General features: G+C 40.8%; 1 pseudogene; it reads left to right on the forward strand.

The window, feature by feature from the left end:
• Positions 1-4179: 4179 nt before the first annotated feature.
• On the forward strand, positions 4180-5325 carry LOC147709158 (dnaJ homolog subfamily A member 1 pseudogene; annotated as a pseudogene).
• Positions 5326-16785: the final 11460 nt, after the last annotated feature.

The raw sequence follows: 16785 nt of genomic DNA on the forward strand, positions 1-16785 counted from the left end.
CAATGTCACTGTCTGATAGTGGGTTCTTTTTCTAATGGGCCTTGTGGGAGGCGTTAGGTTAAGGTATAGATGACCATTTCGTGAAAAAATGGGCCTGCAATGTTGGTGGTCATGGGTGGTGTTTGGTGGATAGTGGTGGGCTATTATTTCCAGAGACCATCTGGGGCTTCTGGTGTAGGCCATCTCGGACACAATACTTAATATTCTTCATATGTCAGACTTGAGTTCGTGTAGGTCTTGTGTGATTTCACCTAGTCTGGATTCTATCAACACATGGGAGTAGGATGTTGAGGCTTGTGACAGAGGGTGGGAGGGTGTGGGGTGGTCTTGGTGGTGTTCGAAGAAAGGTGCTTGTTTGAGTGGCAGGTAGGGGGAGATTGTAAAGGGCATGGTTCCTGGCTTGCGGTGTGAGGGATTAGAGATTGTGAACGTTTTCAGCAGAGGTGGTTGTCTCGAATTGGTCATGCACAAGATACGTTTATCAGAGGGGGTGCAAATTGAGGGTGTGGTGGGGTGATAGATATTTCTTCATTGCTGTGGGTTTCTGTGATCCTTGTTACAGTATTGACATGTGAGCACTGATTTTTGTGGGTGTTTGTCGGGGGTTACTCCACCCTCTCAAGGGGTGTGGAAGAGTTGGTACTCTGTGGGCTGAATGCAATTCTGCAGCGTGTGGGGACATTTGGGGACCGCTTAATGTGTGTATGCAGTGAAGCGACATTAGTTGTGGTGTCTTCACGATGTGTGGAGAGCTAGGGTGCACCTGAGAATGAGCTGAGCCTTTATTATATACAGCATGTTTGATGATAGGGAACATTTTGTTGAATACATCCAGGAAGCAGTTTGATACCTGGACAAGGGTAATCCCATTGCTATAGATGGACATGGTTACTTTTGCAATGAAAGTGGGTGAGGGTCCTAAGGATAGTGTAAGACTGTGCACAGTTTTTTTGGATGTTGAGATCCGGATCATTGCATAGATGACTTTTTTCTATTGAGCTCTTCTTTTTGTATAGAAGATAATCATTTATTAAGGTTCCTTTTGATGCGCAGCAGTAAGGGTCAGAGAGGGTTTCTTGGTGTGCATTGAGTAAATGTAAATTCGTTATTCTCAGTTAATTAAAACAATTAAAATGTATAAAATTCTGCAACATTTAAAACAACTTTTAGGAAATGCAGAAGGAGTAATAAATAGGTGAAGGGGAGGAGAATTTAAAAGACAAGTATGATCTATGTTACAAAAAGGCTGTCACTGGTTTCAGTGAACTCTGCTGAAGCACAAATTTGTCTTTCAAACAGCAATCTTAGGTCTCGATGAGGATCGGGCCTATGGCTATGGGCCTCGTTTTTTTCACAAAACTGTCCAGAAATTTTACTGATCGGCTGATCAGTTGAGGGTCCGCTGAACATAGAATCTGGACTATCGCGGATCAACAGGTGTGGACTCCCTGCTCGTTAAATTTGTCTTTAAGCCAGTGCCGCCGACCTTGATACATGGCGGGACAGATGCAAACTATGTGTATAATGTCTTGTTTACCTGCACCACAAAGGTCGCATTCCGTTGTTTTGTGCGGTCTCCATTTAGGTTGATCTAGTTTTGTGGGCAGAATGCCCAGCCGTAAGTGTAGGAATTTGCATTTGAGTGTCAACGAGAATACGGTGTCTAGGTAAGGTTCTGGAGCGGGTCTCGTGTACGATTTAATAGTCATCCAGGCATGGGTTCGGGTGCTAAAAGTTATTTTGTCGGTGAGGAACGAGTGTTTCTTTGCAATCCTTTTGACCACCATTGAGAAATCTGTATTTGAAGATCTTGGAGGCCATTTTGTTATATTGGTTTGGTATTTAATTTGTTACTCATTGAGGCCATCCAATTTCAGATTGGTGTGGACTGGGAGTAGCAGAGCAGCATCCGTGTCTGACTGGGGGGGGGCTTGACCTAACATTTGAGTAAGTAGATGCAGTGAGTAGGTTAGGTGAGGAGGAGCAGAGATATTAAGAAGTAATGATGGTGGTATGGGGAGGTAGGTGAGCACTTGAGCTGAGATGTGGAAAAAAACGGACATGCCCAGCTGTGGTAATGCAAGGGGTATAAGTGGAGCTGATGAAGATGGCTACTCCTATAGTGTCTGGGTTCTTGCCAGTTTGAGGGGCAGGGAGTCTATCCATATATTAAGTTAGAATGCATGTAGATGGTATTCTAATGTTTTCTATGTGTTAGGTGGAGGTACACCAAAATGCTGTTCAAATATGGCAGACTTTTTTGGATTTTGGATAGTTTCTTCCGTGTTGTTGAGTCTGGAGACCTTCTATAATTTCAATGTGTCATCTTAGAAACATAGTCCTACTTTACTTTCTTAGGACCGGTGCATAAAAGTCCTCTATCCCTTTCAGTTTACTTAGCATCTGCGCAGAGCAAGTCCTCTGTCCCTTCCACACTCGAGAGACGGATAGCCATCTTGGGATAGTGCAGTATGTAGTTTGGGGTGGGAGATGGGTCCCAAAATGGGGGACTAGTTATGTCCCAAAATGGAGGGACCTTACAAAGAGATATCAGAAATACAGTGCAATGAGCGTTGCTGGTACTTTATGCCTTCACTGTAAATCAGCCCATGTGCATGTTACCATTATAGACAGACCAGCGCTGTGACACAACGGGGATCTGCAGAGCTCTCAAATGCAAGATGGTGAGGATCTCCAAACTTGTTCGGTTGGTATCAGATTACATCTCTCTATATTTAGGTTCTTATTGTACCAAGGTTTAGAGTCTTTAGAACACCTTAAGCACCTGAGATCACTGAGGCGCACCTACAGCAAGCACTTCAGAAACTCAAAAGCAGATTTCTTTAGACATGGCCAGAAATCAGCCCAAAAAAGTGTTCAAAATTGTCAAACAACAATTCAGTCAAAACCCTAACTCCCTCACAATTGATTCTAATTAGCAGCCAAACTGCAATGAATTTGCCTCCAGGTGGCGTTTGTTCTCCTCCCGATGATCCCTACAAATAGCCCCCACCCACCTCTGATTAGGAAGTCCATGAACATCACAAATCTCACCCTTAAAAACAATGTATAGTGGAACACATTCAAGCCTATCAATAAAAATGCCCTTCTTTAAAACTGAACAACACTAAAACATCAAGCTACTTCTGCGACCGACTAACATCTAACCTCTTTAATGAGCTTAAATCGTCTTTTCTTTCACTCTGGACCAAAATAGTGAATACTTCACTACTTCAAGGGGTTATACCATACTGTCTAAAAACAGTTCTACCTTATTGACCAATACCTATCCAGCTTCCATCAGGGTCACAGCATGGAAAACGTCCAAACACATATAGTTGTTGCAGGCTTGAACTGATGGATCATAAGGAATGTTGCCTCCTCATCCTTTTGGACCTCTCTTTAGCTTTTGATACCGTCAAACATGACAACCTACTTGACCTACTAGTACTCAGAATGGGGTTATCAAGGGTTATTCTAAACTGGTTCCACATGCTTCTTCATAGCAGAACTTAGATAATCAAGGTTAGCCAAACCCTGTCCAATACTACTCGGGTCACTCTAGGCATCCCACGTGGGTCCACCCTTTCAGCTTCTCTCTTTAAGCTCTTCATGGAGCCTCTAACAGAAATTCTGAAATTCTTCAACATCAAAAACCACATGTATACAGATGACACCAAAGTCTTTCAAAAAATGTCTTCCACAGAAGATATCCATCTACTCAACACAACTCTTCAAAAATCCCAAAACTGGCTGACCAGAAACCACCTCAAACACAACCTGATCAAAACAGAATTCCTCTTAATCACCCCACCAAAAGGATTCCCACACATCAAACATTGGATGAACCATCTAACAGCCTTCAATTGCCTACCACAAGTTACAGATTCCACAAGATTATCTGGAAATAACATTTAACAAGAATCTCAACCTGCAGGAAGACATCAGCCCAGTCACTAAAAGATCCAACCTTTAAATCAACATACTAAGAAAAATAAAACCCTTCCTCCACTTTAACAACCTCAAAACAGCTGTACAACCGCTAGTAATTCCCAGGTTAGAATATGGAAGTGCTGCGGCAAAGGAAGAACAAGGAGCCGCAGAACAGCTTCAGTGCTGCCGCACCACCCGACCTGTGACCCCACTGTGCACTTATTCTGACCCCTGCCAGCTGTGAAAATGATAAAAGAAACTGCATATTATTACCTCCTGGGTGTGAAACCCAACGCCTCCCAAGAGGAATTCAAAAAGGCTTACAGAAAGCTGTCACTAAAAGATCACCCAGACAAAAATCCCAAGGGAGGTGAAAAGTTCAAACATATTTTACAAGCTTATGAAGTGCTGTCTGATGCAAAGAAAAGAGGTTTATATGACAACGGCAGGGAACAGGCCATAAAAGAAGGTGCCAAGGGTGGAGGTGGCTTTGGCTTACCCATGGACATCTTTGACATGTTCTTCGGAGGTGGCGGAAGAATATAAGGGGAAAGGAGAGGAAAGAAGGTTGTTCATCAGTTGTCTGTATCACTGGAAGATTTGTATAATGGTGCAACAAGAAAATTGGCTTTGCAGAAGAACACAATTTGTGATACATGTGAAAGTCGTGGTGGTAAAAAGGTGCAGTGGAATGCTGTCCTACATGCAGAGGCAGTGGCATGCAAATAAGAATTCACCAAATCAGGCCAGGAATGGTTAAAACTAGATCCAATCCATTTGCATGGACTGCCAGGGCCAAGGAGAGCAAATCAATCTAAAAGACAAATGTAAAAGAAGCTACTAGACGTTCACATGGATAAAGGCATGAGAGATGGTCAGAAGATTACTTTCCATGTAGAGGGTGACCAAGAACCAGGATTGGAACCAGGGGACATAGTCAGTCATTGTCTTGGATCAAAAAGATCACAGCATATTTACAAGGCGTCTTGATGCATATGGAGATCGAGCTGGTTGAGGCACAATGTGGCTTCCAGAGACCAATTTTTACATTGGACAGTAGAACTATTGTCATAACTTCTCATCCTGGTTAAATTGTCAAACATGGTGATGTTAAGTCATAGGCCATATGAGAAGGGACATCTGATCATTGAATTCAAGATAAACTTTCCAGAGAATGGGTTTCTTTCACCTGAAAAAGAGCCCTTCTTGGAAAAACGTCTGCCATCAAGGAATCACATTGAAGAAACTGAAGACATGGAACAAGTAGACTTAGTAGACTTTGACCCATCCCAACAAAGAAGGTGTGACTATAACAGAGAAGGGTATCATGATGACAACGAAGATCACCCAAAAGGAGATGTTCAATGTAGGTGTTCTCTGCCAGAATATTAAGTGCCCATAACAAGCCAAAGGAAATCTTCACGAAAGTCAATGACCTTTGCAACGCAGAGAGAATACTTCCCAAACAGACAAATATCCAAAATTTATGTAACTCCATGAATGATTTCTTCTTGAATAAAATGTCCAGGATTTAAGCTAGTATTCCCACCACCTTCAGTACGGAACCACGAGACAATCTGACAACTACTACAGCTACAATGTATCACTTCTCTGTCATATGCCCTCAGACCTACTGACCGCCTCAAATCCGCATCAAAATAATGACTGTTGCCCCCCTCAAATTAAAAAGGGATGCCTTCTCGGGTCTACCACATAGCGTGCTACCCTTCCTAAACAAGTCTCTTTCACAGGGTAAAGTCTCTAGTGCCTTCAAGAATGCAATAGTGGACCTTTATTAAAGAAACCGGGGGTTGATACAGTTGAAAATTGCTTGCTTGACACATAAAGCACTACACTTTAACACACCAAATTACCCGGCCGACAAACTGTAACTTTCTGGCAGCTGCAGATCCTCTGGCAGTGCCAGCACCTTACTGTTAAATCCACAGAAATTCTGAAAAAAGAAAACCTACAACTGAGCTTTCTCTGGACTGGCCCCTAAAATTTGGACCGCCCTTTTGCCTGATATCAGACTGAATCCATTGATCACCAAATTTAAAAAAGAAGTCAAACCATTTATTATGATCAAAAATCTACACTAGAACTCCCAGCCTATGGAATGTAATTGGCACAACATGTACCAACATGAGCTCACGCTCGCCGTTCAATGTCTGGGTGTTTAACTCATTCGCAACAGGAATTGACAGTATTTGTGTTGCTTGGTTGTCTTATTTTCTTTTTGCCAAACAATTGTAAATCACTCCGATACCCTAATAGGTCCAAGTCTGCACTAAATAAAACTCTTTAAATAAATAAACCAAATAAAGCACCTTCCTGGTCATAGCAATGCCATACAGGACTTTGCGGTTTTAGGGGTATTTTCAAAGAAAGTGAGGTTATATCTGAAGCATTTTGGTGTACTGCATGAGTGACCAAAGAAGTGTTCATATCTTGCCCTGGGGTGCTATGCATTGTGATGTGATAAATGTTGCCAGTAATAGGGGGAGATTAGATCAAGCTGAGTGGCGTAGGTCAAAGTTGTACCTGAGTAGCTTGTGTTTTATTCATCCTTTTTCTGATGAGTATAAAAAATGACTGGAAATAGATCTGTGTAAGTGCACTATGTAAGATTCCTCCAGTTCTCCGCATGTGTATAGTCCATCTCTTTGTTAACAAGAGGCTGCCCATCTAGCCCTGAGTGCATAAGTTAGAGTAGACTCATAATACACTCAATTGATATAAGCAGCATGTCTAACAGAGTGAGGTTTGGTTTGAATTGATTTATTCAAATCATTTGAAGATGGATAATAATTCTTACAGATTGACTATTGGTTGGGATTGCTATGGCTGATTTATTTGTGAAAGAATATTTGCTATTTGTGTTCTAGATAGCCTTGTGAATTCTGCAGCATATTTAACTTTTACATAAAGGTCAAAAGTACTTTTTCAGTCTTCTCGGTAGGAGTATTCCGCTATTGTGACCGTGGAACCTGGGAGTGCATTAGGTTTGTTTTCCATTATTCAAGCGGAAGGTAAGGTTATCTTGGCAATAGCTAAGTTGTAATTGCTTCCTGAATCTCAGGCGTGTTTGCATATATTGTTTTTTCTGGATGGCAGCAAGTTCTAGAGTACATTTGCCTGGACTGAGAAGGGTGATCCACAACTAACCTTGTTTTTGTAGGGTCATATTACAATCTTTGTAGCTGATCTCAAATGGAGAACCTTGTTTTGGCAATATCTCTTCAGCTTCAGCAGTGGGCACAGAGGGTCTTTTCTTTCGGCTGCTCTGCAAATGATGCAGAATCCCTTGACCATATATTGTCCAGCAGTGGATAGCCATTGGCTGCTAATGGGCTCCCCCGGATGCAGGTGAAATAATAGTCTTAAAGCACTGTTCTGAATATATTGCAGTTTCCTTATTAAGAATCAGAGGGACACCAAGCTACAGAATGAAAGCATAGTTGATATAAAAATATATTTGACAATGGCTTATAGTTTCTGATGAGAGCCAAGGTAGGTGAGGATTCACCTAGGAATTTACATTGTTAGAAGGTGTTTCTTGAGATCTCCATGGCTTCTGAAGATGTTTCTTGAGATCTCGGTGACACAAGAGATCATTTAAAGGTTTGAGTCAATCATCACTCTGAGATTCCTCACTTTCCTTCATGTGGCCTTGGGGCTTTGAGTTCCTTGGACCAAGTATCTTTGGAACTTGAAGGTGATTCTCTTGTCGACAGGTGGCCAGTGGAGGTCTCTCAGGTGGCTGGTGATGTGGTTGTGACATGGAATGTTCAAGATGAGTATGGCAGAAGCGTTCTGGACAGTCTGCATTTTTTGGAGTTTCTGGATGTTGGCGGCATAGAGTGCATTGTTATAGTTGAGTCTGATGCTGGTAAGTGCATGGGTGACCATTTTCCTGGACTCAGTGGGGATCCATTTGAAGAACTTATGAAAGAGGTGAAGCATGTGGAAGAAAGAGGACGCAACAGTGTTGATTTGGTAGTTCATTCAGAGTAAGGAGTCAAGGATGATTAAGAGGTGTTGTGCGTGGTCTGTGAATGTGGAGTTATTCCGAGCACTGCGGGCCACCAAGTGTCATCCCAGGTGGAGGAAAGGAGCCCAGGAGGAGGGAAGGAGCCCAGGAGGAGGAATTTTGTCTTATCTGAGTTACGCATGAGGCAGCTGTCCTTCATCCAGATGGCAACTGCCTTCATCCCGTCATGGAAGTTGCTCTTGGTGGCTGTGGGTTTGTCTGTGAGGGAGAGAATCAGCTGGGTATCGTCGGCATAGAAAATGATGTAGAGGCTTCTGACGATGGCTGCAAGCAGGCCATGAAGATGTTGAGGAGGGTGGGGCTCAAGGAGGATTTCTGTGGGATCTGAGTTGTACGATGGAAGTCTGACCCTCAGTGTTCAGCAGATGAAGAAGGAGCAGATCCATTCTAGGGCTTTTTCATGGATGTCCGCATCATGGAGTCTTGCACAGAGGGTGTGGTGATATACAGTTCCAGGAGGATGAGGGCTGCATTTCTATCAACTTGGAAAGTTGGCCGTTGATGAGTTTTCCGATCACTTTGACTAGGAAGGGGAGCAGGGAAATGGGTCTGTATTTCTTGAGTTATGTTGGGTCGGCAGACAGTTTCTTCAGCAGTGGGTTGATCTATGCGTGCTACAAGTGTTCCAGGGGTGTCATGGATATGATAAAGCAGTTGATGGTGCAGCAAAGTTTGGGTGCAATGGAGGTGCCAGCTCTGTTGAAAATGTGGTGAGGCCAGGGATCCGAGGGGGCTCTGGAGTGGATGCTCTTCGTGATCCTGGAGGTGTCGTCAGCGGTGAGCGTAGTCCAGTTGGCCAAGGTCTGCTCGGGGCTAGAGCCATTGGGTGGGGTGGTTGCAGGTAAGGGGGGGCTTGTGTTTTCAAGCTCTGGTATATCACCTTGATCTTGAAGTGGAAGAAGGTGGCATGTTTGTACTAGAGGTCTTGGGATGTGGATGTCTGTTGTTGGTTTGCCAATTTATTTGACCACAGTGAAGAGTTATCTGCTGTTGTATGCACTAACAATGATGCATTCCTCAATGACTGCCTTCCTTGTTGTTCTGATGAGGCAGTCATGTGTGGCAATGGTGGATTTGAAGGCTGCGTGGTTTTCCAAGATTTTGCTGCTCCTGCATATTTTCTCAAGCTTTCTGCAGGTGTGACTGGACTCTTGCAGGGCAGAGGAGAACCAGCTGGCTTTCAAGAAAAACTGCTTTTCTAAGGGTTTCTTGAGGGTGCCAGTGTGATGGCACAATCGGAGATCCAGCGGTGGAGGTTGCATGCTGAGATGTTGGATTCAGGGATGTCGGTGGTGGGAGCTTGTGTTTGGTGACCTTGTTCCAGCTTAATATAGTAACCTATGAGTGTACATTCCTTTTTCACCTTTACATAGATTGCATGTAATTTATAATCTTTAATGTTCTCCATAATATCTTCAAGTCATCTAAGAAGAATATGAACATAATTTTTCTGTTGTAACCTTACTAAATTAAATATTGGCAAAAAATCTTTCTTCCAATAATGCTTTATACCTTGTAGTCTGATATATGTGCTTATCTTCCTGATATCATCACACATATCTCAGACAGTTTAACAAGCAACATCGTCACATTAGCAAAAAGTGAATTATGCTACCATATGTGCTGTTTTAAACATAACACATATTTTGAAATATGCATTTTTAGCAATATTTACCAGAAAAAAAACCTGGAAAACAGTTTGAAATATTGAGATAAACAATCCTCTTTCAAACTAAATAATTGAATCTCCAACATTCGCAATACCTTCTGGGAAGTAAACAAAATCTATATCAGGTACTGCCAGTTCATGGTCTGATATTCAAATCCAAGCTGTTTCTACTTTAAATGCTTTTGTAAATGAGGTTGTATTCCTTAAAATAAAAATAAAAAGTGTTTGTTGTTAATGAACCAGATAATACAATGAATTCTCATTTGTCATTGATGGAACATCCTTTATGTATTAACTGAGGCCTTCTGAGAAATAAATTATCCTTTTAAAAGGCTTTTTACATTTTATAAGGAACATTTGCAAATCTTAAATTCCCATCCAGAAAGAGATACACAGTTTGATTGTCAGCTTTAAGGCAAAATTATATTTCTGACTGATTTGCCCTATACATACATACAAACAAGTCATAGGTATCTGATTAATGTTTCAATCCATCTAAATCCACCTTCTGTCTGTATTAATGTCCTTGAAATCAACTGAATGTCTAATGATTGTGGTATAGATAAAAAGTTCCATTTGTCATACACAGTACTATTGTAAAACGGTATTTTTATTGGCAGCATTTCTGAAAGATCATGGATCTCATCTGAAGACAAGGACTTTGAGCTTTTTACTCTTTCTGTGAAGGATGTTGATCTACTTATAAGAAACAGCCAAGACTCTTGGGCTGCTGGCCCGAATAATATACCAATAAATATAATTAAATAACATGCAAAAAGGTGAAGGCATGTCTTAGCATTGCTATTAAATCAAACCATCGAAAACGAAAAAAAAGGTTAAGTTTCAGGGTTCTGGAAAGTTTCGTGTATACAGCCCATATATTAAAAATGTCCAAGATCTGAGCCTAGTTGTTGCTTTGCTGGACGCTGATGGCCAGCTGTTTTCCGAACATCTCCACTCCTTTTTACGTACTTAGACTTAGGAAGGTAGTCAACTCCTGATCAATCCAAGAGGCTTTAGACATTAATGTTCCACTATGGCCAATATATGTGTTTTAACTACTATTATCCATTGTATATTAACATTCAAAATAACTAATCTATTGGTCTGTTTCGTTGACTTCTCTACTGCTTTTGACAAGGTTTTAAGGAATAGACTATGGCAACAATTGTCTCAACAGGGAAATAAAAGTGCTCTCTTACAACTCTTACAAGTATTTCTAAATCTCCATACTGATCTAGGTGAAGCTAACCAAGTATAAAACTTATATTAGTACCCAAACAGGGTTATATACTGCCACCTTTACTATTTGCACCTTATATTGCTGATTTAATACCAAAGCCATGAAGGCGGGGAACCTTCTGAATTTGGTGGCTGATGAATTCGTATAAATCTCTGCCACCAAAAACAGCTAAAGCGCTTGTGAGAGTATAATGCTGAGAATGGACTGCTAAATAATTATACCAAATCTAAATTATACCAAGTCCAACCATATGTAATTTGGAAATTATTTGGCAATTAGAGAAAGCAATTGAAGAAGTCACGGAATATACATATTTAAGTGTGACCTCTGGTCTTAAACATTCATGGGCGTTACATTTAGAACGGATCAGAACAGACTTAAATCAACTGCCACAGCTGTCCCACATTTTGGCCATTTATATGGCCTTTTCGACCACTCCATGCAATGATCAGACTAGAGTTTGGCCTTACTCCACTAACTATCTTAAATTACATAAATATAGTTAATGATGTATATGACTGTCAAAATGCATCACTTAGCCTTTGAAAGGGACTATTTGGAGAAGATTTAGAATTACATCCAGGAGACCAACTGCTGGCAATGGGTGTGGAGTTAAAACTTCTACCAGGGATTTACCAGCTTCCTACAACAAACCTCTTAGTAGAAATTCGAAAGATGACTCGGAAACTATTAATTAAAAAAGAAGATGAAGGCAATTCCATATAAAAGTGAATTTTTCACCGTAACAAAGTTGAAGCATTTTTGGTCTACATTTGAAATACTCGTTAACAAGAGGTAATTGTATTTAGAATCTACTTTGAATGCGATAGACTCTTACATATTCCACTTTTACAGATTGAGGGATCCTAGAACAAATATAGGAATAATATTAGCTAATACTGTTAATTTATTTCCAGCAACAGTTGAACATATCCGGCGCCTATGCCCTTCATTATTGGACTTGAGGAGAACATTTCTGACACTATATCTTCAACCGGGTATAAGGATGCCACACAATTTTGTGTTAGTGGGTGGCTAATTGAATTTCTTTCTAAGATTGAGTTGCGCCTTAAGGCCTTGCGTAAATAAACAGATTTAGGTGCTGCGTTTATAATATTATTGCATGGTTGATAAATGATTGATAAAGCCTTATTAGATGTTGTATTGATTGTCTCCTTGACGCACGTCAGTCACCAGCTTCTGTCACTGTAAAGAGTTGATTATTCTTGTCACAGAGCACATCATCATACTTATGCTCAGTCTAGGGCTGGACCCTGGTAGAGGTGGTGAGAGAAGGAGCAGTAGTCAATATCTGCATCAACTGTTCCAGCTACCAGAACGTATACCTAGGCATGGGCGGAAAATCCGTTCCGCTCGCGGATTTTGCGGATTTTCGGGAAATCCGCAATCCGCGAGATTTGCGAATCTCCCGCAAAATCCGCAAATCCGCGAGCAGCGGATTTTGCTCGCACTGCTCGCACTGTTCGCGTGAGTTCGCGCCCCGCGAATAAGTGCAAAATTGCAGAAATACGATCTTAGCAAAACTGAAAGTAACTACTTACCAGGTTCAAAAGTTCAGGCTCATCATTTGTAGCCATTTCCTGTAGTGCTTCCTGAGGGGCCCCTCCAGAGTTCAGTTGCCAGTTGAAACTATTATGTGACCCTGCTCTGAACCTCAGAATAGTTACACATATGCCAAAAAGGTCCTGAATTACAGCTAAGGGAGACAAGCAGGAGCCAGGCTGGAAGTTAAAATCCATTAATCAGCCCCTAATTCATTATTGTCAGTTGGGGCAGGGCAGGTGTTGTAACTAATTTTGCAACAATGAAAGCACTTAGCAAGTGCAAAAGATCACTAATCAGGGCGCACTAAGGAAGCAGGTGCCAGCTAAAAAAATATTCTGTGACACATTAATCAGCCCCAAATTAATTCAGGTCACTTGAGGCAGGGAAGGTGTGCTTTGCTTTGCCGAAAATAATGTACACTGGACAACCAGAGGGTGTGGTGATGAAACAGAGGGTGGCATGGGTGGGCCAGAGGGTGGCATGAGTAGTCAGAGAGTGGCAGTGGTGACAGAGAGTGGCAGTGATGAAGAAGAGTGTCCCAAACAGGCTGGACACGTAGAAACAACAAGTTCGCGAAACTTGCGACCCGACAGGTAAGTTCGCAATTTGCGAAAGTGTACAAAACCATCGCGAACTGGCAGAAACACGGGCGAACACAAAAAAAAAAATCCGCAAATTCGCGGGAATTCGCGGATTTTGCGGATTGCGAATCCGCAAATCCGCAAAATTCGCGAACGCGAGATCCGCAAAATTCGCTCATGCTTACGTATACCTTCTTTATTGGTCTTATTGTGCTCTGTTTTCTGATGGAAATCAACTATGGTAACTGTTTTGATTAGGACACTTCTCTTGGTGGCATCATTTCCCGACTAAGATAAGCATCACTTTCACACTGAGACCCTTTTTCACATCTAAAACAGTTCTCTATGGGCATTTTTAAGATTTTTGCTGAGGATGCCCAACTTAATATTAAAGGATTTGTCACACTGAAATATAGAATATTTGGTGCCATCAAGTGAAATACCAGTAGAACAGGTGTCTGTTGATGATGAAGCAATGTCTTTAGGAGAAGAGCCTGTTGCAGGAGCCCCATGTGTAGCAGACTTTGAAAAACTGCAGCACTCCTGTTTCTGCAATGAGCAGTTTTTTCATTCTCTGGAGCATGTGCAGGATTCAAAATCACTCACACCAAGCAACAACTGCTTATGACCACCAAGTGCATCAACAAAGTAAAGGATAGAGAAGGCTGTTCCAATGCAATACTCATCAACAATCAGTAAACTGCTCTGATAATATATAAACTTGACCCAAAAATTGATGCAAAATAACGCAGACTTAAGTATTTCTTGGAGAAGTAAATCACCATGATGGGCCCATTTGTCTCAATGAATGCACGCCTTGTAAGGGGATTGAAACCCCCTAAACAAAGCATGTAAGAAAAAGATGCAATTTGAAAACTTGAGCCATGGAAGATAATGAATAAATATGTCCAATAAAGGACAAGCAGAGTTGAGTAATTAAAGGTGCAGCTACAGTGTTGCAGCACTATGTATACCACTGTCATCAAAGTAACATATAACCTGCTCATCATGATCCATAAAACATAGAAGTCTCAGTAGTTCACTGGATATAGGATGAAAAAAACATGTACTTTCAGCAGGAACAGTAATGGAATCAAAAGCTACTAGCATCCTAATTTATCCAAAAACAGTGAGCCAGCAGCTGCTCTGAGGCAGTTAAACCTCATATACAGGCAAATGATTGAATGCAGGCGGCATTACAGAAACATGGGATAACCCCACCAGTAGGAACACACCAGATTCAGTCACTGTGAGTAAGCGCTCCTTTTTATGTGGTCAACTCCATTTATTTGCCAAATTTAATTGTTGGCTTTTTGATTCTACACATTGAGGTACTGCTGTCCAATGCCCAGTCTAAGTGCTCTGGCCTCTTAAAACGTAAAAATTGACTAATCCCTGATTGTCATGTTTAGCCTTCTTATAAGGTGTGAACATCATGGCATAATATTAACAAAACATGGGGGAGGTAGGTGCATAAAGGAACCACAATACCAAGCAATTATAAAAAAAACCTTTGTTTCATTTAATAGGTATACAAATATTCATGTTAAAACCAACCACTAATTCCACATAAATTAAAACAAAAATTACAAAAAAGACAAATTATTAAATTTCCATGCAATACAGTCAATTAATAAAAAATATAAAACAGTGGCAATCAATATTTTCCGACGCGCTTTTCGGCGTTGCAAGAGACGCCTTCTTCAGGAGCCACAAATTCTGTCTGAAAAACATAGTTTAAAAATAATAATGAAAACAAATCAGTGACATAGGTATTAGAAATATATATATTTTCAACCACATATTAATTATGACAATTCAGTGAACAATTTACACAACCAATCCAAAACAGGTCACTTAATGGCACTCCCTCCCTACTTGTTATAGCAGTATAGATAATGCTAAACAAGGTACAGAACTGATATTTATATATTTGAGCAGTTGTAATTAAATAAAGATGGTACCTAGAAAACAAGAAGACAACATAAACTATCAGATGACTTACTTTCCCAATGATGGAGGATAGATGAGAGAATGCTGATTATGATTCAGTGTAGTCATTAATAGCAAAAAGAGGTGTACCTATTCTAGCGGTCTCTACCCAATGTCTGAAATCAGAACAATCTACTTTGGATGATTAGATATGCGTTTAAAGTACAATTAACTACAGTCATATATTATGGAAGTGGTAAACCTACTATAACTGTCTTTGCTTAATGTCCCCAATAGACACATTTACTTTTGGGTATAAAGATATGTTTCTGTTAACACTAAAAAAGACTATCTCTTGGATGAAGAGAATCTCCTAGAAAGACCCTTTCTTCTTGTATGAGGAGAACTTATTTGGCGAACTTGGTGGTCAATACCCGATTAGTATCTTGATTATACAGTTCAAAGTTCGAATAAAGCCTTTAAGGGTTAGGTATTTAAGGGTGCATAGCTAGTATCAGCGTTCAATTCAAGACATGTAGTAGCATCCTAAATATACACTATTTAAACCTCACACTAAGGGGATGTAAGACTATCTAATAGTTAAAGACCTGTCCTGTTTCTAGCCAAGGTCTCTTAACACAAGGCCACTTACCCAGTACCGGATTTTAAGAAGATCGATATGTTATGTGGTTCAGACAAAGACCAAGCCTTCTTTATCCTTCTCTGTCCATCAATTTAGGTCATTCATATGATCATATAGTAGGGGAGAGGAGAGGCAAGATATCAGCTACAAAGCTAACGAGTATACTTCTATTAATACACATGGTGTTTATAAATCGGTACTTATCGTGTAAATTAGTACGTAAAAACTTACGAGTGAAAGAGGTAGTTGTGACCAAAAATAGCAACCCAAATTGTTCGGCGCTAAGAAGTCTAGTTGTTCATATAAACGGGTATCGATATCTGGTATATATTTCAAATGATCGCTTCACTTGATTGTTAGTTTCATATTACAATTCCACTCGATCGATTCCTGAGTGAAAGGACACGATTCGCAATGTCAAAAGAAAGGACGCTTAGTGTGTCAAAGATAGCTCTCAAAGTTCAAAAGTTTAGCGAGGGTCATCGAGCCATGCTTACCGTTAAAATTATCACAGGCTGCTTACAGTGAAACTACAACGTCATGATCAGTAGTTACTGTGTCCCTTCATAAAACTTCAATTCATACGACAGGGATCTAGATATAAAAAACAGAATGCGTGCTATTCAGAAACAGAGACCGTCTCGTTAACTAGACAAATGCGAAGGCTCTGAAAAAACCAGGAAGGTTAGCTCAGAGAGCAAAGATATCCTTACCAATGGATAAAACGGCGTGCTGCTTCTATGAATGCCCGGGCGCTGCAAAAGATGTTTGCTGGCGTCCCGCAGCCGTTTAAGAATAATATCACCTGTTGCGAGTAAGATCTGGATATAAAAACAAAATACGTGCTATTCAGAAATAGAGGTCGCCTCGTTAACTAAAACAATACGGAAACTCTGAACAAACTCCAAAAGGTTAGCCCAGAGAACGAAGATGTCCTTACCGGTGGAGGAGGCCGAGTGCTGCTTCTATGAATGCCCGGGCACTGCAAAAGATGGCTGTTAGAGTCCCACGGCTGTTAGGAATAATATCACCTGTAAAGGCCCACCTTTATATGCAAACCAGTGAAATCACCTTTCAGTTTGACGTAATACGTTAACGTTCGTTCTTAAAGGGAACCACTTCTGAATTTTTGAAAGCATTTTAAAAAGAAAAAAGAAAATCGAT

Source organism: Lissotriton vulgaris, chromosome 6 (genome assembly GCF_964263255.1).
Source record: "Lissotriton vulgaris chromosome 6, aLisVul1.2, whole genome shotgun sequence".
Lineage (NCBI taxonomy): Eukaryota > Metazoa > Chordata > Amphibia > Caudata > Salamandridae > Lissotriton > Lissotriton vulgaris.